Source organism: Takifugu flavidus, chromosome 6 (genome assembly GCF_003711565.1).
Source record: "Takifugu flavidus isolate HTHZ2018 chromosome 6, ASM371156v2, whole genome shotgun sequence".
NCBI lineage: Eukaryota > Metazoa > Chordata > Actinopteri > Tetraodontiformes > Tetraodontidae > Takifugu > Takifugu flavidus.
The window spans coordinates 13,986,079-14,011,659 of NC_079525.1; the positions used below are offsets into that span (position 1 = coordinate 13,986,079).

Sequence of the window (25,581 nt, forward strand, 5' to 3'; positions counted from 1 at the left end):
CTGGCACAGAAAGCCTGTTGAGGTGCAAAAACAGCGACTTGAACTTTGCCGATGCTTCCCCATACAAAATTGCCTCATCAAATGGGCTGAAAAGCAACAACAAACAAGTATGGAGATGTGGAACCAGAGACATGCATTACTGGAATGATCAACAACATCATCTTACCCACACTATCTGGTTAGACACCATCAGATTATACATGTACACATGTGTAGCACTCGGTGATGCAACAACTCAAAATAATTCCTATAAAGCTACAATACTGAACGTTCACAAATCAGAATTCTTTCAGTTGGTCTAAATTCAACAAATAAACATTCTGTCCTAAAAGTCAATGTGTTAGAATCCAAAAAATGGTCAAGGCCAAATTTTGATGGCATCAGAGGTCAGAGCGTCTCCACAGCTGCAGCTCTTGTGGGGTGTTCACGGTCTACATGATGGGATGGTGACAGAGTGCAGTATGGCAACGTAAGGGCGATGCTTTGGGTAATGCTCTGAAACCCTGGGTCCTATCTCAGCATTATTGGAGACCAAATGCACCATTTCATGGAAACTATGTTCCTAATTACAAAGCAAAAATGCTTCAGGAATGGCGTGAGGAGCACGACGACTGTGAGCCATTGACTTGATGTTGAGGCGTATGCCCGACAGGACACTGACATACAATGCAGACCAAAACGAGGAAAATCTTCTCTCAAGGTTTAATTCAAGAGAAACATTTCAACAAGCTAGTTGAGCGGATAAAGTCCAGATGGGGGCTGACAAGCAAACGAGATAAGGCTGAGTGTGGCAGACACGGCCGGTGGCAAAAAGCAAAACAGCAGTGAGAAACCAGGAACCCGAGAAATCATTTAACGAGTCTTTTTGGAAAGAACAACACAGGAGCCAGTACGCAATTTACCCCAGATTATTCACAACAAACTGGCAGAAAATGGGAGACAGAACCGGAGTTAAATATTTCAGGTCTTGAGGAGGTGATGAGAAACAGGCGAGGAACCCCTGAGGAGGGGTCGGAGAACCGGGTCAGCCACGCCCAGCCTGCACAGACAAGGGCAACGAGACAGACAGACCATGAAGGGCAGGAAAACACCCAGACAACAAAAGTACATAGGTCCAACCCCCACGTCCCAACACTTGACCCCTAATTTTCCCTGATCTCGATTGTGATAGAGCATCTTTGGGAAGTGCTGGAAAAACAAATCCCATCCACGGCGTTCCCAGCTTACAGGTCTTAAAGGATCGACTGGGAGCATCAGTTTTGCGGACTCACTTTGGTCTTAAATAAAGTGTTACATCTTTGTTCATGTCAAAAACCACACTGTTTTTAACACTAACTTGTGATACTGTTGTGGTTGGGCGACAAAGTCGGCTTAAATCTCAAATCCTGCTTATCAACGCAACGGTTCTCATTTATTCACTTGGCTGGACACTGTGTTGCGTCTTACGTGGAAAAATAAGTTATTGGAAATCGATGGTTGGTTTGAGCCTTAACCACAAGGAGAAAGAAAGCAGTGAAAAACGAGCAGAGCCTGAATAATTGATGCTGTTTTTCGGCTTGTTTCTGCTGGCTTCACTCCCATTTGCTTCAATGAAGATGCATCTCTTCTGCTCAAACAAGCCCAACAATGTCTTGTTTTCCCTTTCTTTCTCTTTAACACAGTATCACTCGCTGCCTCCCAATCAAATGCTCACTTCATTAGCTCCATTCTCACTGGCCCAGGGAAGGAGAACAACGTGCACACACGCTGGACCACAGAGCAGTTGTGACTTTTAATAATGAGAGCGCTGCCACTTTGGATCAGCGTCTGTGCTGCATCGAGGGTCTGGTGGTCGCCACAATTGGATAGAAGCTAGTGACTAATGTCCTCTGGATATGAAGGAAGGTCTGCTCAAGAATGAGGCTCCAAATGCTGGAGAAAAAACCTTTTCCAGACACAATTCACTTTTCCAGACAAACGAAGAGCTATTTGATCCGGATATTTGGTGTGTGATGGCCTCAGCTAACGTGTGCAATGCAAAGCTAGGTTAAAGTCCAACAGGGTGAGCCACACTGCCAACACACCCATTGTTGTGCTTCACCACACCAGTTTGCTCAGCACAGCCCACTTACAAGAATAGCACATTGTGGGGGGAAAAAATAACAACTTACCCAACATCAAATTACCAATATGCCCGTGTCAGAGGTTTGATCTGCAGACAACAGAGAACAACATTTTAAAGTGAGTCTCGGTCCATCTTGAATGGGGAGGAAAGGAAAGGAAAAAAAAGAAAATGAGTTTGCGGATCAAATGTAAAGGCGAGAGAAGAAGTTGTGAAAATAACGATGTGAAACTCAAGATAGAAAGGTAGTTTGTAGAAGAAGAACAAGCTAAAGACATAAACAGAACCAGAGGAGACGCGGTTGTGCTGGTGGGTCCAGAAGTAATTCTTCAAATAAAGGCAGGGAGCGGTACCCTGGAAATGGTCGGGGATGTGATCGAGGAGAGGAACACAAGGGATCGAGTTATTAAAGATGTGGCTGTGTGTCCGGGCCCAGGTCACAAATCATTAGTGATGGCCTTCAGGCTCACTTTCTGTGCCAACTTTGTTTTTGTGTTCTTCCTGTTCTGGTTTTGTCTGACAAAACAGGCACCAGATGAAAAAAGAGAACGAGAAGAGGCAGAAATAACATGTAGGAGCACCAGAATGGGTTTCATTTCAAGGCTGTGTTTTCTCAAATGGATGCAGAGAGACAGTCGGAACAAATGCAACTGTTTCGATGGAAAAGAGCAGGCTAAACGGGTCAGAGAGAGTATTTTTATTAGCTTCTTTTCACCTATTGGGAGGAGGTGCTCAGAACTCATACCGTGGTGGTCGAGGTGTGCGTCTGTGGATCGTCCTGGATGTTTGTAGGTGGTTCCACACTAACGGGGTTTTCAGCAGTTTCTTAATTCTCCCTTTTGTGTATATATTTGTGTCTTTATATCTTAAATGACTAAACCTTTCCAACGCGTTCCAAGCAGTCTATGTTTGTTGCTAGTACAAGTAAAAACTACCTCTTGCAAGAATGCCCCCCACCGCTCCTCATTTGTCCTCACAGTAACCCCTTTTTAGGCGCACAGCCTCCAGTTCAGTCCCCACCGCGGCTAAACCCCACATTTTTATTCCGTGTAGCCCCTGGTAAGCATTTTAAGTCAGCTTATTTTGTCAGGAAACTTCCATTTATTGCAGTTTTGACTCTCTCTTTATCTTAATGCCCACCCCCACATCACACAAAATCAACAGCTCACACACACACATGCAGAAATGTCGGCTTAATACTTGGCTACGTGAAAAGCATAATTACTGTATTCACTTAAGTTTCAAATTAAAATCAACCTCCAAAAGCTGCACATGGCAACAGGAAATACCTATATCTGCTCTGGTTCAGCATAGCCAACCCCCTCACCTCGCAAAACACTCACACACAAAGTATACCTGCAAGCCCAGGAGGTATAAAATGCTGCCAATAATGGAAATGGGGACGCAGTTTTCTCCAATAAAATCACAAATAACCACATTCCCCTGACAGTCGGAATGGGCTCTGAGAGAAATGTTCTGTAATACTCTCTGACTCTGTGTGTGTGTGTGTTTCCAGTGTGTGTGAGCATAAATATATCTCTGCTTCTAAATGGATAGGAGATCTCCAAGTTGTTGTTTTTTTTTGTAGAATTAATGTCAGTTTTGGAAATATGTTGTTGAACTTGAGACCCCGGGTGTCTAAAAGTGTCAGTGCGGGGGAGATTGAGAAAGTTACACTTGCGTATTAATTTGGTACACTCTAAAAATCTCTAAAAAAACAACCTTGCGACTTGCGCTGGTTAAAAAGGATGTTTTGTTTGTCTGGTAAGAGCCCTGTGCAGCGTGAATAGTTGGCCATGTCGCGCCACTTTTAAAAGGTTGTGAGAATAATAAATGAGTTTTGACAAAGGTGGTGCAGAAGTGAAGGCTGCTGCTGAATAAACGGGGGGGGTGGGGGTGGGGTGATGCAACACGAGACTTCCACTGGATACCGAGTGTGACATTAAATGAATGCCAGCGGGGTGTCAGAGGGTCACGTTGTGATGGCAGAACAGCTGAAACGGAACGAGGAGATTGGCCGTCTCCTTGGCGATATTTTAAAGCTTTAACTTAACAAGTGTAAGAGAGAACAGGCTAATGGAACCGAAAAGGAAAGAAGTGGGAGGTCTGCCGGAGCCTTTCGATTCCATCTCGATTGTACCGGAAACAACCGAGGAAGGCTTGGCTTTAAAAGCGATCGGCAAAGGTTGCAATCTCATCCTGCGGGGCGGTTGCCTCATCTCTCCCTTTGATGGAAACGTGCAGAGTGTGCCCCCTGGCTACTGCCGTTTAGATGTTTTCTAAGAGGGAGGCGATCGTTCATGCTGCAAGGAAAAACTGTGATTACTCTGGACAGAGCTGTGCTGCTTTTACTGGAACTACATCTGCAATCATGAAAGACCGAAAATGCGCCCAAAAACATAAAATACGGAATTTACAAATCAATACAGAAACGTGAATACGGCCCTTCCTCATGTGCAACAAAAGAGGCTCAAAAAAAGGCCCAGCACAGCAGCATATCTGACAATAGAATAGGTGTTGGTAACGTTCATGTTCGCTCTATAGAAGCTGAGTCTTAGAATATCAACCCAGGAAGCCATTTCTAGGGTCCAACGTTCAATACCATAGGCTGATTTATGGTAGCTTTACCCTCTCTCTCAGTCACATTTCCTTACTTTACCTTTACCAGACAGTTCTGGAATATGTTGTACTTTTCATCAGCTAATACAATGTGCACAGCCCAGTGGATGAGGCTCTGCATGTAGTTTCCAATCTGCTTTCAGTTTCCCCCTCAGAATAAAATAGCCCACTGACCACCGTGGAGATGAAGGCTGCATGGTTAAGCAGAGTTCAGGTGAAGGGGAAACCTTTGTCTCAACTGTCAAGTGTAAAACATCTCAATTTACCCCAGTACAACCGTACCCAAGATAATGTCTGGAATGCCTTCATGCTGGAGAGAAATTACAGAGACTGTCATCTCTCAGAAATGGATTGATGGATATATCTGAGGATTTCACCCGCACGGGTAAAGACAGCAGGCAGGAGCCTGGAGGCCATTTTGTGGGCAGCCTGCTCTACTAAAAGCTATTGGTTCTTTTCATCACGGAACCCATCATTAATACCGCTCCTCTTCTTAAGCTTGGGCCTTTGTGTCCTTCTTAGACGCCGCTCAGTTCGGACGACACTGCCAGCATGATTAACTCTGGGAAGAAATGCTGACATCAGCCCTCTTACAGGTATGTATCGGTGTGTGTGAGCGCGCGCGTGTGTGTGTGACTATAACATCGTGACAGAGACATAAACTACGTTCTCACAGTAATAAAACATTCTACTCCACTGTCCGCTTTTTCTCTTTGCCTGGAGGTGATTCGGGTTGCATTAATCGCAGGGGTCCACAGGCAGACTTTTGCTGTTTCAGCTCCTTATCCATCCCAGAGAACCACCCTGCAAACTCACCGGGAAAAAAAAGCCCCGCGTGTCCGTCCGAGCAGGCCTACACTTGCCTTTCATGAAGAAGTCATAACGCTGCACCACAGAGGAACTGAAAATAGATTTGCTGCTGTCTTAGAACCAGTTTGAAAGAATGAAAGCGGAATGGCGGCCGGCTGGACGCAACGTATCAAAGCCTTTTTTCTGCTGCTCACTGGCAGCTGCCGGCTTTGTTCCTCAAGATTCGCACTTCAATAAGAGCTTTAATGGTCGCAATAACTCATACATGTCAAGCAAGAGAGGATATGGGTTTTTCCTTTAAATGAGTGATAATTCTCATCCTAGCTGCATATTTCTGTATCCCCGACCTTCACCATCATATTCCCGTCATGTTCCATTTCTTTTTTGACGTAAACATTTTCCTTTTTTAAATTGCAAAGTGCAGAATCAATGGTTGGCTGTCATTCCAAATTACACCGCTTGACAAGTGCTAAGACTTTGTGGAGGATTCATTAGCATGTTGTCTTGAATTTTAGTGCCAAATGAGTTATATATTACCATGAAACAAGCAAAGATGAATCTGTCACATTCTCCAGCAACCCCAATTATATCTGCTTGGCTTTACCTCCCCGCAGCAGCAACTTTTCTTCTCCACTATTTTGCTTCAATGCACAGAGTAATTGACTGAAAACTGGTCGACTGACTGACCATATTCAGGCTGTACTTCATCTACTGTTAAGCTTCATATTGAACAGGGCTCCTCACCGGTTTACGCACTGATTTGTGGGCAAACTATCGATTAACGTCATAAGTTGAGTTGGCTCTTCACAGAGATGCAAGTCCAAAGCATTTCTAATGCGGATAAAGTGCTGAGATACTTCACTCTACATTGGGATTTGAGTTCACTTCCTCTTTTTTTTCTCCATTTGGTGACTTAAAAGACGGAAACCCAATGTGAAATTCTTACATAATGCTGTTTTAAAAGCAGCAAATTTGTTTCAGTTGGGTTGATTTGACATGCAGGTTAAAGCACATGAAAAAAAAGATGAAATCTTATATTTGCATCTTGCCATGGTAAGGTTAACCAATGACGCGGTAAGCGGGGTAGACACATAACGATAATTGGGCTGTTTCTGTGGTGATTTCCATCTCCGTCCCAACCGAGAGTGGCAAACACCCGATTGTCTTGTGTCTTTTATTAAATGATATTATATCTTATAAGATTAGCGTGAGCGGTCGGGGTCAACAAACATTCTTCGTGTGTGAGAAGTCGACGACTCCCGAGTCAGGACTCGGAATTGTGGAGCAGAACGTAGAAGAGTGTGGATCGAGCTGCCTGAGGAACGTCGTTGCTATGCTTCCGCTTCGCTTTTGTTAGCTCTCGTGCGATCACGTGAGATCTCTGCCTCAGTCTAGGGTCTCGAGTCTTTCTGTCTTCATGTCTGGGGGGTCTCTGGACCCTGCAATTATAGTGTATTTATTACTGTGACATAATTGTTTAATTATGCCATCGCCATGTCAACCATGGCCAGTTGATTTGAATTCCTGCTCGTGCGTTAAATCAAGATACACGAACAAAGGTGTTAAAAATGAGTCCCTCGCTGTTCAGAGCAGCTCCAGGCATCAGTCCCAGTGTAGACAAGAGCAGCAGAGATGGGAGGTGTTCTGTAGATGATCAAAACTAAACGGATCAGACAAATGAATGCTTGAACCAACTGCGGTATCAGAACGACCACCTGGGATGAGAGACGGAGCGTTTGGGTCATTAGAGGGTGTGTTTTCCGCTTCGGTTTGGTGTGACGGCTGTCTGACGGCGAAACAACCCCTCAAATCCTCCCTGTCACCAGGTTGTTAAGGTCTCGCGTCATCTCCCCCGCAAACACCGACAGACCCTGGAGACGGATTTTACACAAAACCCAGCGCGGCGTGGCAACACAACTTTAAGCCAGTATATCATCCACTTCAATCAGCACATGGCCGTCCCACGACACACCAAAGAAAACTGCTCCCAGTGTTAATATGTGAGACGAGGATCCCTCAGCTGTGCAGGCCTGTCCTCAGGTGTTCACAGCTCCATCTGATGGGTAGCACACCAGAAGCCTATTAGGGAGGCAAACAAAGACCAGGTAGGAGCAGTGAGAGTTGACACCTCATCACAAATGTGTGTGTGTGTGGTCTCTGTGGAAATTGGAAATAGCCAAGGGCCCTTGCATGTCACTATTGTATGTCTAAGAGAAAAGACAGAATGAATAAATAATAGTTTAGCAGTTTAGCAGAACACTCTTGAGTCACCTGACATGTCAATGGAAATGTCTCCCTACCCGAGACCCACAATGCCTGGATGCCTTCCTAATCTGTAGGTAAAGAAGCGTTATGTATGCTTGTGGCCAAAGCAGGTACTGCAACCACAATCCAAATTACTGAGAACAAATATTGATATTGATATTGATAAAAATGGCTGTGCTAATATTGGAACCTTTTCTTACATCCAGCTCCTTTAAGTCCTGTTAAGGTGGTTGTGTGTGTTGATGAGGGGAACTGCTTGAGTTTTATCAATGAGAACTTTTTTTTCTTTCTTAATTCACAATCTTTTACTGAACCACTGTGATCCTTTTTTCTTGTTGCTCCCCGACGGTGCCTCCACCTCCATCCATCTGTCAAAAGTTTACCTCACTCAACTACAGTTCATTTAGGATCCAAGAAGCTTCATCAAGGACGTGTGGAGCATTATCTCACATACACTTACACATTTTCTCATTACAAATGTGCAAATGAGTCCAAAATAAATAAAATCATAGTTTTCCAAAGGTCAGAAAGGTCTGGTTAGTAATAATTGGTGGTGGATAGGCAAATTACAGGAATAGAATCCAAAACGAGTCTCCTGTGGCTGCTGGGAAACCAAATTAATTAAATTATTAATTTTAATCATGTCTAATCTTTCAATTTATTGTTAAATCTACAGCAAAAACCCTCTATTATAACGAATTATATGGAGATTAATTACAGATAAATTCTTGCAGACTGGTATCTTTTAAAGACACTTTTAAATCATTGGAAGAAATGAGCTGTAACGAGTGTGACATAGTGCACCTCAGAGCATCGTCAAACAAAACCAACGAGTCCATTAAAGAAAACAGATGGTTGATCTAAGAAGGTCAAGCAATTTGTGGTCCGTTTAAAGGATTAAGTCCTGCATACCAGCGTAATGTTCCCGTCTTGATAGATGCACTTTCAAATTGTTATTTAAGTTGCTCAGTTTGCTGGCTGGAAGTCAAAGTTTTGCACGATCAGCTGCAAACGATGCAGCCGGCAGCACTGGCACCGCTCGTGGCTGAGCGCTAGCTGCTTTCTCACAGCCGATTCCAACATGTTCTGCGTTAAAAGACGGCGCCGCTGCACAAAATGCTAATCAATATGAGAGCAAACGTGATTAGCAGCGTGAAATTACAAACAGGGCTTTGAAATGGTTTTATTAGTCGGCTTCTATACTGTGAAATCTAACGTATATCACTCAAGGAGCGTGCAGAGTTGCTCCCTGACATGCCTGTCCTGTGTGTTTCCATGGACATTAAGGCAACGGGTGCTCACGACATGAATACATCTTCCTTTTCCAGATAGTCACATCTGTGGGGATAATGTGCACAGGTGTTCTGATCGGAGCTGCTGTCGTTGTTTTTCTCCGCTCTCTCTCTTATTCTCTCCTTTTTCTTACCAGACAGGCCAAGCGCCTTGTCTGCCCATCAGTCACAAAGGGAGGCAGTTGATTGGCCGTCCCAGACTTCTCATAACAACAGACTCTGCATGGTAACGGTTACCGAGGAGAGGAAATTACCAAAACCTACGCGAAATGTCCTGCTAAAAATAGCAGCCGTCGAAAATAAATAAAGAAGGAAATAAAATCCCCTCTGCTCGTTATGTGCCGTGCACGTCTGCACGTCGAAGAGGGCGCGCTGATGGATGGCAAAGGGGTCGGCTAACACATCAGCTGGTGCTTGAAAGGGCTGCCTGATTGTGCCGAACACTTCCTGTCAGGACCCGCGACCCAGCGGCCCGCCTCTGGTTCTGTTTCAAGACGGACAAACGAACAGACGCGCTGCCTCGAATCAAACACAACTCCACTTCAAAAACACATAGCTCCAACTCACGCGTGTGTGTGTGTGTGTGTGTGTGTGTGTGTGTGTGTGTGTGTGTGTGTGTGTGTGAAAGAGAGAGGGGGGTAGAGAGGTAGTGGAGCTGTGGAGCCAGTGGCCATGGTGATGCATTTAGTTGGACAAACTCCTTTGATGTGCTCATATTTACAGATTTGACCCAGAAGGCAATATTGTATTTAGGTAGCTGTGATAAAGTCAGGGAAATAAAAGTATCAGACCCCCCCCCCTCCTCCCCCCAGGTGTATCTGTTTGTGTCCACATTTCAGCAGCCTGGATTTGAGCTTTGCTTGCGCTCACAGTCCGATTCCGCAGCTTCTAAATGCCTAAAAAGCCAGTTTACTCCAGCAGTCCCACTTTGAAGGCCACCAGCAGGCGATGGAAAGGGATTTTGCCCCTTTCTAGCAAAGAACGATAGTTTAGCCAGCATCTCTCTTCCTCGTTACTGCCGCAGTGCAGAGTAACGTGTGATGCTTAAACTGAAAAAGACCCGACCCAGCATTAGCGGAGGTCGACTCTCATTGTTGCGCCTAATTGCATCAGGAGGACACGTTTGCTGTCTGAAAGTGGATTATTTTTGTTTGTCTCCTCCACGAGCGAACCTTTAGTTTCCAACAACAAAGGCCTGACCGGGCCCCATGCGTGCGCACACACAGAAGGAGCTGCCAAATCAAAACGGGCCTCTTCAAATGAAGTGTGTCGTGCCGACGACTCTCTACTCCACTTTCACTGGGCGCACGGGCAAACAAGCGCAGTTTGAAACACAATGTATTGACATGCTGCTGTGGTGTCCTGCCATTCCTGTTATATCCCCCCCCCCCTTCAGATTAAAAAAAAAGAAAAATAAAAGCTTCCTATCTGCCAGCTGGAAGCTTTAGTGATTATTTAGCTGCTCTGGGCTTAGCTTGGCAGCCTGCGAAGGGAGGGTGAGGGAGGAGAGGAGACGCAAGGCAGAGGAGAAGAGTAGAATTAGCAAGGGATGAGGCTCTCAGGAGTGTGTGTGTGTGTGTGTGTGTGTGTGCGTGCACATATTTTCGGCGCATGTTTGCGGATGCTCAAAAAAAGCATTAATGCGCGAGAATTCACCGAGAGCATCCCTGAGCCGATTTTAGAGCGTCAGATCGGCTCCCCCGGCCGTCTTCCCTCTTTCAGCTGGGAATGCTGTGACAGTCAATCCGACTGTATGGATCAGTCCCTAACATGCCGGATCCCCACCACCCACTCCCCACAGCCGCCCGGTCTCTCCTACCGCTGCAGCTCAACACTTCCTGGTGGATAATCGCACAAATAATTAGCAGCTGGTGGAGCGGCAAAGCAAGACTAAGCAAGCAAAGGAATCCGCTCATTATGATGAAAATAGCGAGCATTCCTCCAACACTGAAATAACATCATAATCCCATAATTGATACCCAGTTCTGTGCTGGTGGATCAACTGTGATGCTCCAGGAGAGACTCACAGGGAGCCGCAGTCGCTGCAAAACTGGCCCAGTGCTGCTCCACTCTCCAGGAGATCGCCTCCGCCTCACTTAATAGTTGGAATATTTTTAGACTTTATCTGTTTATCTTTATCGGAACGGCGCCAGTGTGATTTTTATGGACAAACAAGATGATGATTAAGACGGTTATTAGATGTTGGTCCAACAACTCTGCATTAACCAAATACTTGCACACACTTATTTGCAACGTTAGCAGAGCATCAGTGTAGCAACATAGAAGCAGATTTGGCATCAATTCCCTGATAAAAGTCTGCCGAGACATTCCGGGGAATGAATATTAGACCCTCACATTGGGATCGAAGGAACAGAGCCCACAGGAGGATCCTGAGATTGAGCTTTGAGCCACGGAGCAGAAGGCAGAGCAGCACGAGCAGCACACATCAAGCACAATAGCAGACTGGAACAATCGAGAGTGACCAGAATAAAAAAAAGGGGGGGTGGGGGGTGATTAAATAACTGCCCTGATCAGGAGTCATGTGCTTGATCAGCTGATCCAGAAACAGTGAAACAGCTCTGCAGGCTTAGCTTTGTAGTTCCCAGATAAGGAAATGGAATTCCATATGTGACCAACGTGCCGACGCCGCTCCAAGAACGGGGATTCATACAATCAAAATCAAAGACTTTGGCTTTAAACTTTTCAATTACACTGGAGGGGGGGGGGTCTGGTGGGTAAATAAAGATGGGCAAAACCAATTAGACGCTTCCATCTGCAGACAATTCAAGCGCTTCCTTAAAAAAAGACGCATCCTCAGAAATTCTTTATTGTGCTGGAAAGAGAGATGATGTCTGCCTGCTAAGTAAAAAACAACTTATTCGTTGGAGACGGAGCGCTTGCTTTGTTTGGAGGAAGCACTAACGATACACCTTCCTCACAAACAAGCAGCTGTTCACCTTTTTAGGGAGACAGACCGGGTATAAACGTGTGATATTAACGTGTTTTTGCTCCTCACGGATCAGCAGCAGTGGGGTAAAGTCCTCCGGATTTACAGTACGTCATTTACCCTGAGAGGGGGCATTACCGCGGGCATTAGCGCTGAGCGCTAATGTGGACCGTCGGTATGTTAAATGATCAGGGGGCAGGATGTGGAGATGCGGGCCGGCCTCGGCTCTATCCTGTGTTGGTTTGGAGCCGTCCTCAGTTCTCTTCTTCTACTGAGGGTATTTTGGACTGCGGGGACTTTGCTTTGGCTGGTTGTCTCAGTGAGCCGTCATGGCCGATTTTAGGGCAAGTAACCAGTTCAAAAGGAGCTAAAACCATCACAAATATGTGTGTGTGTTTGCTGTGGTGGGTGTGTGTGCCTCTGCCTCTGTCTAAAGATACAAAATAGTTGAAAGAACACTTCAACCCCAATGGAAATGTCTGCAAATACATTCCTGCTGATTCAGGTCCGGTGAGGAGGGACGTTCCTTTCTGGCTTGGCTGCACAAGTGTGTTTTTGTTTGTCGTGTATCCGTGTCAGCGGAGCCCCGGCGGAGCTCCGTCTTTGAACTGCGCGGCTCGGGCTACATTTGCGACACGCGGGCGTGCAGCTGTGTACGTGTGCACGACTCCTCTGACACGCCTGTTTGTTTCTGCTCACTGAAACATTTAAGAAGGCACACAGGAAAACGGGACTTTGCTGATTCAACAGGGGCTGAAGTTCTCTTCCCTCGCTAATGTTCCCCAGCCGTTCCAAAGCACCTCTCTTATCTACATTCCCACACAACTGAGTTTTCCTTCCGGAAAACACGCAGCTTGTGATAACTGGGCTGTTTTACAACATAACGGCTTGTCAAAGGTCAGCGGTCCCAGTTATGATGAGAAGCAGAAAGATCTCGAGATCCCATGGTGAAGGCAGCATTATAGCATATACCATAATATTATTACTGAAGGCACTACGGCGTGTAACGACTCCAGGCGCTATTAAAGCCGATACTGGTCTCAGAGGCTCGACAGGACAAGCAGTCGAGTCCTCATTTTAAGTCAGCATTTACAGATGAGAACACAAGACGGTTCCTCTTGTTCCATGTTTATTTCATGCCGAGTCTGTGTTTGTCCATTTTCTAAAACACTCCAGCTTTGGTGTTGCTGCTTCTCCTCAGTGTTCTCCTACAGGAGGGTCGTGAGCTTGAGTGTTCAGACACTTACTTCACTTTCTTTCTGTTCCACATGTCTCATCTCCATCTGACCCTTCTTTAAACAGAGTTGCAGCTTCTTTTTACTTCAACAGCATCTTCGCTTTAGCTTGAATTATCCAGAAACAATGCTGGATGGACGTCTTCACCTTGCCCACACAAAGAGAGGAGGATGAGGGGAATCTGCCTGGACTGTGTTTTGAACTTGGTTTTATTTTCCTGAGCTCTCTCTTTTCAGGCTTGGTAATCTGCCCTGTTAAAATAAATGGCACAAAGCACCACTTTTCGCCGGGTCAAACACATGACCGGTGGGTTGATTGGAGACCGGAGCGCGAGGGTGAATGAATGTGCATCCTGTGATGGTCTGCTGACCTCTCCAGAGAGCATTCACACCTCTGGTGAAAGCTGCGGAAGCTGACTTCTTCTTCTGCTTGGATCAGGCAACCAGTTGCTGGAGAGAGAGGAGGATGCCCTCAGTTGGAAGCAGCAGTCAGAGCAGCACTGCTCTGCAGAGGAGTAACATCCTGCAGCCCTCTCTCTCTCTTTCCACAACCCTTGCAGTTGAAGTCAGACTTCCACCAAGAAGCTGCCCAGGACAGGAGGTCTGGTAGCCTGAGCAGCCTCGATGGGAAGTTGGGCAGGGTTAGGAGAACTAAAGGGGTCAAAGGTGATGAGCAAAGTAGGTTAAACGTGATCGAGCTTGAGGTCAATGAGCTGTTGCAAGTATCACTGAAGCCATCAGAGAAAAGCGGTGGTGACCTTGATAAAACAGGAGCAGAGCTGAAGGGAAACCACATCTTTGAGAGGACCTCAGAGAAGCAGTGAGGTTTCTCACCGACGGACAAATGTTTTACCCAACATGTTTGACTCTGACTCCACCGAGCTGCTGATTACAGGAGCTCTCAGAAGACAATGAAGAGTCCACCAGCACAAGGAACCTCAGGGCACTGCCCGAACAGAGACAGCTGCCAGGAGGAGATGCAACATCTGTCCAAAGATATTGGACCTCAAAAGCCCTCAGCATGCTGGGCATTATCCTGGGTCAGCAGTCGTCATGGCTACACGGATGACGTCGGTGTTGGCAAATGTTGTTGCACAAAATTGGAGGCGTTTGTACGATCAGACAGGATCAGAGAGCTAAAACTCTGTACGTTTACCTGCCAAGTTTAAAAGAGAATTCAAATTGGACTTTTACACGCAATGGAGGAAGTCAAATAAGTGCCAGGAAGATGTTCTCCTCTTCAACACCGGGTGGCGATACGCATCTGGTTGACTTAATATGTCATATCATGAACCAGAAGGTGGCTTCTATTTGAAAAAGTAGATGTGGACGATATTGTTTGGTGCGTTGTGGTTTCTATCGTCTGTCGCCGTGGCGATAGGAGGCAGGAGGAAGGGATTCAAGATTTCTGACACGTCGGCGCTCGCTCCCGCTGTGGGAAAGGGTGCCAGATGAAAGAGGAAGGTGTTGCCAGGTCATTCATCTCAAACATTAAAAGTGGGCTGAAACCGAACAGGGTTCGGCTTTAATTCGAGAGCGAGACCCCTGAATTACGGTAGTTTTAATATGTTCTTCTCTTACCCCGCTTGTCACTTCTCCTCCTTTAAATGTCTCCCCACTCATTTCCATCTTAGCGTCCTCTCTGGATCCTTGGATTACTATAATTACTGCAGTTGTTAGGTCAACACGACACCGTTAATGTCCCTTCTGTCCGGATGTTCTCTCTTGGTCCCTTCTTCTTCCTGCCTCGCTGATCTCTCACCTTCCCACTTTTCAGCACACACGTGTCTGATTTGGTTCTTCACTCAATTTGTGCCGTCAATGTCTTCATCCCCACACTACACACAGACACACACATCCTCGTAACATTAGCATTGTGCGGACTTTCACAGGCATAATAGATTACCCAGCCCCCTTCCCTTAACCATGTCCAAGAACCCCCTCATCCCAACTCAACCCTAAACCCAATTCTAAAATGACAACATTAAAACCAGGTCTTGACCCTCAAACTGTCTTTTGAAGTTGTGCCACCTGAAATGTCCTCACTTCCCAAAAATTCCCTCTTTGTGTCAGTCGAATGACGATTTTGCTTCTCATAAGTAGCAGATAAAAGAACAGACAGACGCGCTGAGGGACCCTCTCGCCTCACCCTTGAACCAAGTTCTAACCCTCGAACAAGCCTTCAAAGATCGTAAAGGACCAGAGAAAATGTCCTCACTTTGCCAGTAGCTCGTGCTTTTGTAATCAACCAGAAGCACTTAAAAGAACACACAAAGACAGAACACCCTTCCGTTTGAGTTCCCAGTGGCATCCGACGGAATGTGTACGTGCACACACGTTCGTACACACATTCAGACTGACAGGTGTGTATGAATGTGTGTACGTGCACGCACATTCATACACACCTGTCAGTCTGGACCTATGTCGAAGAGGAACTCACCTTAACCGACGCCTCAGGTAACCTTCTTTTGTTGTCTGTCTTTATAGCACACACACACACAGACACACACACACACACACACAGACACACACACAGACACACACACAGACGTAGATCGATATACACTGAGGCAGACTGCGAGAACACAGAGGTGCTTTTCTCTGAAAGATTGCTCCAAACCATAAGTGAGATAAAAGGAAGGGAGAGAACAAAGCAAATGTTTCTGAAGTGGCCATCTAACAAAGGCCCATCAAAAACTGCAATCAGGATTAATGTTGTAAAGTAAAACATTGGAACTTTTTTTTCTTTCCCACAGCTTTGGAAAAGATAAAAGGGAATGAACTCTTTCTGGGCTTTGTGATTCGAAAAAGCCTGATGAAATAGAGAGAAGACTTCCATTTCATTTGTGTCCACAATTATTTGCTGATGAGGAACAGTGATATGAGTGATTATCTATGCGCAGCCTCTATTATTAAACCCCATTTGGAATGTGTCCACTGAACAATAACAGTTGGACTTAAATCAGGCTCACCGTACTTTCATCGTGTCCTGTATGTTCCGCACATATAGCCCACAAATTCACCTGATGACATCTAAAAATATAAACCACAAAATGTTACAATTCGTATCTTGGGAGTTTTATAATACTCCATTGTTAAGAGGCTTTAGACCTGTTTAGACCTGTAAGAAAAACAGTTAATATGCCCAAAATAGGGGAAGAACAACAGTGGACCCATGTTATTAACACACGGTCAATGCTAGGATAAGCTAGGCTCGGCTAGCATTTGGGCTACCAATACATTTGTCTGTATTTCTTTTCTTCTTTATACAAACACACCAACTTTCAAAAGATTTGCTTTAATTAAAGCAGCCAATTGTTCCCACAGTCGTGAGCCTCATTCCTACTTGAACGACTGTTAGCGGAATAAACGATCATCCTGTCAACAACAATGCAGCCAAGGTTGGACATTTTTCTCACCCGTCGACACACAAAGAAGCTCTCGACAGGCATTAATACACCGTCCTTAAGTTCTTTATTTTCTTTAGAAGGTCCTATTACGCATTAAAATTAAGAGTATCAATCATTGGGTTGGCTTTCTGTCCGTAGCATGTAACTAAAAAAAAGAAGTACAATAAAAAACACTGTCAAGATAACAGGGATTTCTCCAGATTTTGATGGTGCTGGTTTATAATACAAACATGAACTGCGAGGCCTTTTTAATTCCCCTTTAGGAGCGCTGCTGTTGGTCCTGCAGGATTTCTCCAGAGCACCTTTGCAGCCGGAACCATTTAAAACAGAAAATCTGCTCTATTCGGTTTTATATTGTTCGAGAGAGTCGACAGCAGCCACGGCTGCTCTAGAGATTGATTGAAGCTAGCGGTGGCGGCGTTTGCTGGCTAACGCCATGTGTTGATGCAGCTGCCGTTCCTCCGGGGAGCCTACATTTGCTGTGTAGTAAAGAAACACGGAAGAAACAGGAGGACTTCAACCGGCTCCTATTGACAACTTCCCTCTTCATCTCCCGTGGAAGTCAGTCGGGGGAAGAGATGATTTGGAATAGTAAAATAAAGTTTGGGATAAAAAAAAAAAGAAAAAGTGGAAAATCAAACATCCTGGCTGTGGGTGATGAACGCATGTCTCCTCCAGTCCGTCCCCAGGAGGAATATGAGGAGAGAGGAAAGGTTTTTGTCTGAATCAACATGGGTTTTTTTTAAGACGGATGTGAGAAACTGGGACAGTGGTGGCATCGCTGATGTCCCTGGGCTCGGCGCGCTACAAACACGGGACACGCGCACAAACGCAGAAATGCAAACGCGAACAAACACACATTTACACACGGAGAGGCTCTGGCGCCCCTGGGGAAGCCCGCTTTCAAAGCGCTTTCAAATGACACCGCGGCGAATCTCCATACTTTAGACTTGGAATTTATAGAAAAAGTCGGCATTTGCATAAAAACGTAGCAGCGGGGACGAACTTCAAGCGGCTCGACTTTTCTCAGTGTTTCACACAGACACACGCCTCCAGGACAACAACGTGCACAGATGGGACGCGGCCTCGGACACTGCAAAGGTCGGGCTTTGATCCGCAAGATCAAAGCCTGGTCACATCACCCGGCCGCAGCCGCGCTGCGGACGTGATTGGCGCGTGCGCACGTTCGGAAATCACAGGACAAAATCAGGTCTATTAGGTGCCTGATTACATTAGATATGCAAATGAGGCTCAGCTGGAGCCAATCGTGGGTCCTGGAAGCCCCGCAGCGGAAAACCGAGGGCCTGATTTTAATGGAAACTCCACTTTCTTACAGCTAATCTCTTTGTTTTTCTTCTTAATACAATTGGAATTTGAATTTGATTTTTTTAAATTAATGCTATTAAATGCTTAAAGTCAGACATGTTCCGAAATATCGGTATAAATATCGGAAAATGTTCTCTATCCTTGTTCTTGCTTGATCTTGTTTTTAAGTGCCTTCACTTAGGTCTGCTGAACTCTTGCCTGATCAAATTAAATCATTTCTTCGCGCTCGTCATTATTCTGCGTTAGAATCCTGCGGCAGCAGTTCAGGACACAAACATCTTAATTAAGATCAGCAGGGAGAATTAATGCTCACTTAAAGTACCGTTGAGAGTCAAAAATGCCCTTTTTGCCACGTTAAAGAAAATAAAGAAAGAAATCGCACAACCGAGTCTGGAAAATCTAAATGGGTTTTATTTCCAGTCGTGCACACGATGCTGCATTATTTGTGTAAACATCCACTTCATCTTCCGGGCACAGCGTGCGCTTTCGCCGCCTCTGACTGAGCCAATTTCCAGTCAAACCTGATTAACTATCCAGATGTGACCAGTGAGGCGTAGCTGAACAGTAACCAGCAGAGCTATCATTTGCATATTTAGCAACAAGAAGAGGCGGAAAAATAATAACGTGCTTTTACAAACAGCAGAAACAAAATATCGGAGAACAGGTGCGTCCGTTCATGCTGCACCGCCGACACCAGAACTTCGCAAATTAACATTTCCAGTTAGCAAATGAGCAACGGCATGACTGTAGAGCTGGAATGGACAGTTTGAGTGTCTCCCACCACGCAGGAGGCGGGAAAAAAACAACCATGTGTTCACGTCAATGGAAACGACTTTATTAAAAAACCTCGTCGGCGAGTCGGATCTAAGAAAAAGGCAAACAAAAGCGCTGGAAACTCCCAGGAACAGGAACCCTCAAACGGCAGCAGAGGCTGGAGACTAGCGGGTTTGAGTAGGCACTGAAAACTAGAAAAATCTGTCACGGGAGGGGAAAAATGCACGTAACGGGCGCGATTTTTCAGGCACTGGAGGGAAACCACGGCTAGCCTGAGCTGGCGTGGATTCTCCCGCCCAAGGGAGGGAGGGAAGGAAAACACAGAAGCGGATTCTCCAGGGAGCTAAAGCTAATGCTAGCTGGCCATGAGGTCACTGGATCAGGTGATGAACACGGAATAATCATCAGGACTGTTTGTTATTCCGAGCCGTCATGTTGCAGCAACCACACCAGGAACAGCTTGTGCTCTAGCTAACTGGAGGTTAGCTAACTGGAGGTTAGCTAACTGGTTCGAGTCCCAGTCTACGTGCAGGTCATGTGCATCACATATCACACCTGGTGTACCAAACACAGAGAGCCTGGTTCAGGGAGGCGAACCCATGTTTTTAAATAATTGATCGGTTTTCCCAATAAAATCTTCTGTCTCCTTCTGCTCCGAAGACTTTCTGTAATATTTTTTTTTCCTATCCTCAGGACAGCTGTGGCATGATTGTGTGATTTAATGAGAATTTAGAGAAGTATTCAGAACCCTCCAATCTACGGGGACCATGAATTATGGAGAGGCTTTCGAAGGAAATAAATTGACGTTGGTCTTCCTGTGCGGCAGCTGTTCGCCGTACGGACGGACGTCCTCGTAAGAGTGGCTGGTTCCTTAGGTGGGGGGGGGGGGTCATTTATTGTCGGTATGGAACGACCTCATCCTCACACCAACTAACCTCATGTCTGCTCCGGCTCCGTAACCCGGCCCGAACCGACCCGAGGTGGAACTAACATAACACACCTGGTACAGTTCCACACCTGATCCCCTTCCTGGCACAACTCCCCCCCCGCATGTATCCAGGTTCGGGATCGGCATCCCAAAGATGACACGAGCTTGTGACGTGACGGGAAAATGGTGATTCCCGTAATAAATGCAGGAGAGAAACGACCCACAATAATGGACGCGAGCAGATGCTGACTCATTATTGTGAATCGGCGACGGCGTTCCGACATGATGGAACGTGGAGGCTCGCTTGTTTAAAGGTCAGCGTGTAGTTTTCCCAATAATCTATCGCTGGGAATGAAAGACGGTCAACACAGACGTGCTGATGTGGAAGATCAAAGCCGCCTGTGCACGTTGGAGGAGCCGCGCGCTTCCGATGGGGACTGGAAAATGGCCCAAAGACGCAAATAAACGCATCTAATTTTAACAATCTGACACATTTGTTACGCTTTATTACATCTCTGCAAGCAAAGCGCACTTCTGTGTTGTCCCACGTGCGTGAGCGTTCGTGTGTGCACGTGTGTGAGAGGGTATAGGTGTGGGGTGATCATGGGGGGGCTCTGTCCTGGAGGCCCAAAGAGGGTGCAGGTGGCCCAATCTGCCATCTGCTGTGAGACTGTGTTAGGATGGTATCTCACCACCTGCTCACACACACACACACACACACACACACACACACACACACACACACACAGGCCTGAAGGGTACAGATGAAATATCCCTCTCATCAGCCTGAGACCTGGAGCCCCCATCCCTGAGACCGTGACCGTGCATGTGAGCAGATGACTGGGGCCCCGCCCACCCGGGGCCCCGCCCACCCGGGGCCCCGCCCACCCACAGCCTCAGCGCCATGTAAATGTCCTTATTTAGACGTCAGGCGTTAATAACCAAATGATAACGCTGAGAATAATCCTCTCCCTTTTATCTGACCTTCAGTTCCTTGCATCCAAAACATCAAATCCCGTCGTGGGCGCGTTTGTGGGCGCACGTTTGTGCGCCACCACAATGTCACCATATCAACAGATGAGACGCTCAATGAGTAAATAGGTCAACTAGAAACTCGTTAGTGCCAATTTAGAGCCTGATGAAAGGGCGTAGGAAGGAATATCTGGATATAAAGCTTATTAAATGGGCCAGTCTTGTCCCACAGGCTACGATGTTATAGATGCGTTAGCAGCTACGGCGCTCCGTTAGCACGCAGCGCTAATGTAGCAGAGACGTCGACACGTTTAGGCGTGTTTTATGTTCAGATGGTCATTAATGGTCCCTGGCGGACCTCGTTTAACACGTCACCGGTGTGGATAAACACATTGACGGAGGGAGGAAGTTTGTATGTGGATCGTGTTCTCCTCTGGCATCAGTGTGGTCTGCTAAAACTGGCATGTTTTATTATTATTATTGATAATAATAATAATAATTATTATTATTATTATAATGAGATTATTATCATTGTTGTTGTTGATAATATTACTATTATTATAAGTAATAGTAATAGTAGTAGCAGTAATAGCAGTAGTAGTAATACTACTAGCAGTAGTAGTAGCAGTAGTAGTAATAGTAGTAATAGTAACAGTACTAGTAATAGTAGTAGCAGTAGTAGTAATACTAGTAGTAATAATCTCAGTAATAGTAGCAGTAGTAGTAATAGTAGCAGTAGTAGTTTTAGCAGTAGTAGTAAGAGTAGCAGTAGCAGTAGTAGTAGCAGTAGTAGTAATAGTAGCAGTAGTAGTAATAGTAACAGTAGTAGTAACAGTGGTAAGAATACTACTAGTAGTAGCAGTAGTAATAGCAGTAGTAGTAATACTACTAGCAATAGTAGTAGCAGCAATAGTAGTAGTAGCAGTAGTAACAGCAATAGTAGTAGTAGTAGCAGTAGTAACAGCAATAGTAGCAGCAGCAGTAGTAGCAGTAGTAGTAGTAGCAGTAGTAGCAGCAATAGTAGCAGCAGCAGTAGTAGTAGCAGTAGTAGTAGTAGCAGTAGTAGCAGCAATAGTAGCAGCAATAGTAGCAGTAGTAACAGTAGTAGCAGCAGTAATAGCAGTAGCAGTAATAGTAGCAGTAGTAGTAATACTACTAGCAATAGTAGTAGCAGTAGTAACAGCAATAGTAGCAGTAGTAGTGATGTACATGAAATGCTAAACTATGTGAGTTTATTTTGCCTTTTCGTAATATTTCCCTCACATTTATAAATATGCGCAGCTGCATTCTTTAACCCCTGAAGGTTTTGCTACATTTGCTACATACCGTGCCCGGTATGCTAATACCATTGGAGGAAGTGTGAAAGCTCCCAGATGACCTCTGGAAGGTTAATGAAGAGGTTTTTGTGTATTTTGTTTGCTTTTGCTGGAATCCCAAAAATTCAGAAGCCTGATTTAATGCTAGCAAATGTAGCCGACTTTAGTTGACTTCAGTCGGATTCAGCTTGACTCATTTCCATCAGTGTACGACCCACATGCACCCTTGGCACAGATGTAGCTAAAAAAAGAATCAATGCATGGCGACACACCAGTGCCTTCGTTTTTTTCTCGTACCGGTTAGCCCTGGTTAGCTTAGCTATGGTTTCCTTGTCGACAAAGCTCGTGCTGCCTACTAGCTCGCATCATTGGGAGTGCTAAACCCAAAGTGAGCCTGGAGCTTCCAGTTCATTGGCTGTTTCCATACTGCCAGACTCTAAATGCCTGTGTTGGAGCAGGTTTTGGTCGGGGAAGTCTCCTCGTTGGTAACGAAACCAGGTTAGCATGCGTTTGGACCCGTTTGGCCATTGAGAAATGTGTGCAACGAAGCATGGATGTGGAGTTCAGAGTGAAGGAAGCAGCCTTCCGTCTCTGAGAGATCCTCGTTTGTTCAAGTCCCTTTTAATAAGTCGGCCATGTGCTGCCAGTAGACGGGGACCAAAAAGTGCTCGTTCCCACTTTGTGTTAATCTGAGTCGATTGCCGCTCAGCAGAAATAAAAGCTGTCCCGGGAAGAAAGAGTCATTTTGGACCAAATCCATTACGTTTCCAGGGAATGCTAAAGCCTCATATTAGCTTCCGATTAACTTTAAAAGGAGCTGGAATATTTTTTGCTACGCTGAACAAAGACCGCGGATTTTGTCCTCTGTCGGTTATTTGGGAAGCACGTTCGGAGCGCTGGTTTTTGCAGCCTGTTGGGATGTGAGGAACGATTCCAGCCAGCAAGAAGCATTCTGCTATCTGAATGGCTGATAATTGTTTCTCAGATAGGCGCTAAAAAAAGGAGCTGAAAACCCATAAATCACGCTTCCATTTTCTCACCGAAACGACCGAATCGAGCGTTTTACGTGCTATTCCCCACGATCTGGGATTCAAGTCCAGGAACTAAAATCAATCATGCTGATCGGGAACGATCTGATAAATCCAATCCGATGTTTCCGACACGTGAATCCGGGATTTATGGTAGCGGAACTCAGACAAACGGGACATAAGCTGATCATAAGTTCTTGGTCCACGATAAAGAGACCCGGGTTTAGGTGGACTCAGACAAAGCCTGCCTGGTATTATTAAAACATCCCATATTATTTCGCGACCATTCTGGGGGCCGCGGTCACCTGCTGAAAACTCGCCAAAAGCGTCTCTTCTCACGATAGAATCGAGGTTTGTGGGGCACGCCGATGTGTTCAGTGACAGGATTAAAACGGGGATATTTTTAGAGGTTCCGAGCCAAAGGAGAAAGAGATAAACTAGGGTGGCAGGCTCGGTTTCTCTTCAACGGGGGGGCTGAAATCCTGCATTTACGCTGTCGGGTGTGTCGGGTGTGTTTTCGCCCGCCAAAAATTCACCGACGATGTTTGGGTGCCTTCGCTGGTCAGAAGTACCGCATCACAATATGGGGGTGACAGGACGCAATCAGGGTCGCAGATCTCGGCCGTCGTCGTGGGTGTTGGTTGGATTTTTGGTCGAGATAAAAACACAAAAATTGGCTTTTTATCAGCTGCCAAAAAGATGTTGTGTTGTGGTGAGCGACCACCAGAGCCTCCATTTCTGGGTACCCGAACTGTTGATAGCAGCTCGCTAACGGTGGTAATAAAATCCGTATCAAGCTAGCGGATGTGGAAGAATCTCCGGAAAACCTCGGCTTTGTTCCGACCTCACAGTTGCTGCTGTTTATGTAAAATATGGACCCATTACGCGCATGTTGATGTCAGGTTGCCATGCCAACAGTGGCAATGATGAATTTGCAGGTTTAATTGCATGCTAATTCTGGAGATGGTTTATGTTTACCAAGACATTATAGGAAACGATGTATGTAATGGAAGAAAAAAGAAGATATTGGAATCTGTTTGTTTCGCACCACAAACGACGCGTTTCTGTGCTGTTGGTGGGTTTATGTCAGTGACTGATAACGCGAGGATCAAACGAGGATCAAACATGTGACCTGGAAACATCAACCGCTCTCCGCCCCGATGCTAAAATGCTAAACGTGCACACAAAGGCACAGTTGGCCGAATGCCACCTTTTCTCACTTCTCGGCTGCTTCCCGAGGTCGATTGATCTGATTCTCGTTTGACCTTTCAGACTTGAGAACACGTGCACGCGCACGTGCGCTCATCTGAGCGCTCACTGTTCCTTCAGCTTGTTGAATGGCACGAAGTGCAACCTGCATTTGTGACATTTCACATTTTCCTCTCTCTCTCTCACACACACACACACACACACACGCCCACACACACACACACAATGATCACCTGAGGAGCGCGCTGTGATAGGCCACGCCTTTTAACGCAGGAGAGTCAGGTTAATGGGGAAAATGATGACACATGTCCACTGATGAGCTGTTAAAACCGCCATTTCCTTTCTCACGCTCCTTTGCTACGCCCAGTGAGACGGAGAACCCGAAGCTAGTCCTCTGCTTTTTTTTTTGACCGTTTCGTTTCTCATTTGAGTGGCGCCATGCGCCATAAACCCAGCTTAATTTTGCTTCTGCCATAATGGCCTTGTATGATCCCGAATCCAAAATGAAGAACGTGTCTAAAAAGGGGGCGCAAAACACAAAACAAGCAGCGGATTTCGTAACGGCGCGATCTGGCACAAGCTAACCCACGTTGGGAAAAATGCCCGTTTGAACTGATTAATGGAGAGAAAAAAGAATGTTACAGCAGAGAATACACTGAACACACGCGATTATTCAACTGACAAACAAATAACTCCTCCGCTAGCGGCAAAAAACACAGAAGTAAATAAAGCTCCGAATAAATCGAAGCTTTAGCATTGGAAAGTGATGACCTGGAGGGACAAAATGTGACTCTTGATATTATTGTAGCAGAGTTAAAGTGGAGATAACTCTGGTATTTAATTTGTCTTCTCCCAGGTTTCATCAAAGCGCCGTTCCTCTCAAAGGATGCGAGTCAGAAAAGACGGCTCGCCATCCACCTTTGAACGCGCTCCAAAATCATTAACGTGGGGAGTTGCGACTGCGGAAAAAGGCTTAAAACGCGGCTTCAGCGTCCCACAATAATCCTCCGACACACAGCTTTCAATGAACTTTTCAACTTCCTGCTAATTAGCCGCCCTGCCTTCAACCGCCATTTGGAGCTACTGTTCCACGACTCCTCGCGAAGCTTTTTGAATCGTCCATTTCATTTATTTGATTTGCACTCAAAAAGCCATTTAATGGAAAGTAAATGTTCCATGGAATGAGTCGCGCTATCATACAGTCTATAAATCCAAGCGCCGATATTTTTTTTCAATATAATTTACGACTCGGGGGTTTAATCGCGCGCAACTTTGTTGTAGTTTGTTAAAAACAGAGGAGAGACGTAACTAAAAGTTTTAATTTCCTGACACAAGCAGGAGCAGATTTG

General features: G+C 45.7%; 1 long non-coding RNA gene across 1 annotated transcript; it reads left to right on the forward strand.

Moving 5' to 3' along the window:
- Positions 1 to 2,660: 2,660 nt before the first annotated feature.
- Positions 2,661 to 20,136, forward strand: LOC130528075 (uncharacterized). Its single transcript, XR_008951206.1, has 3 exons — positions 2,661 to 2,782; positions 5,243 to 5,316; positions 16,026 to 20,136. It is a non-coding gene; the product is annotated as an uncharacterized LOC130528075 (long non-coding RNA).
- Positions 20,137 to 25,581: the final 5,445 nt, after the last annotated feature.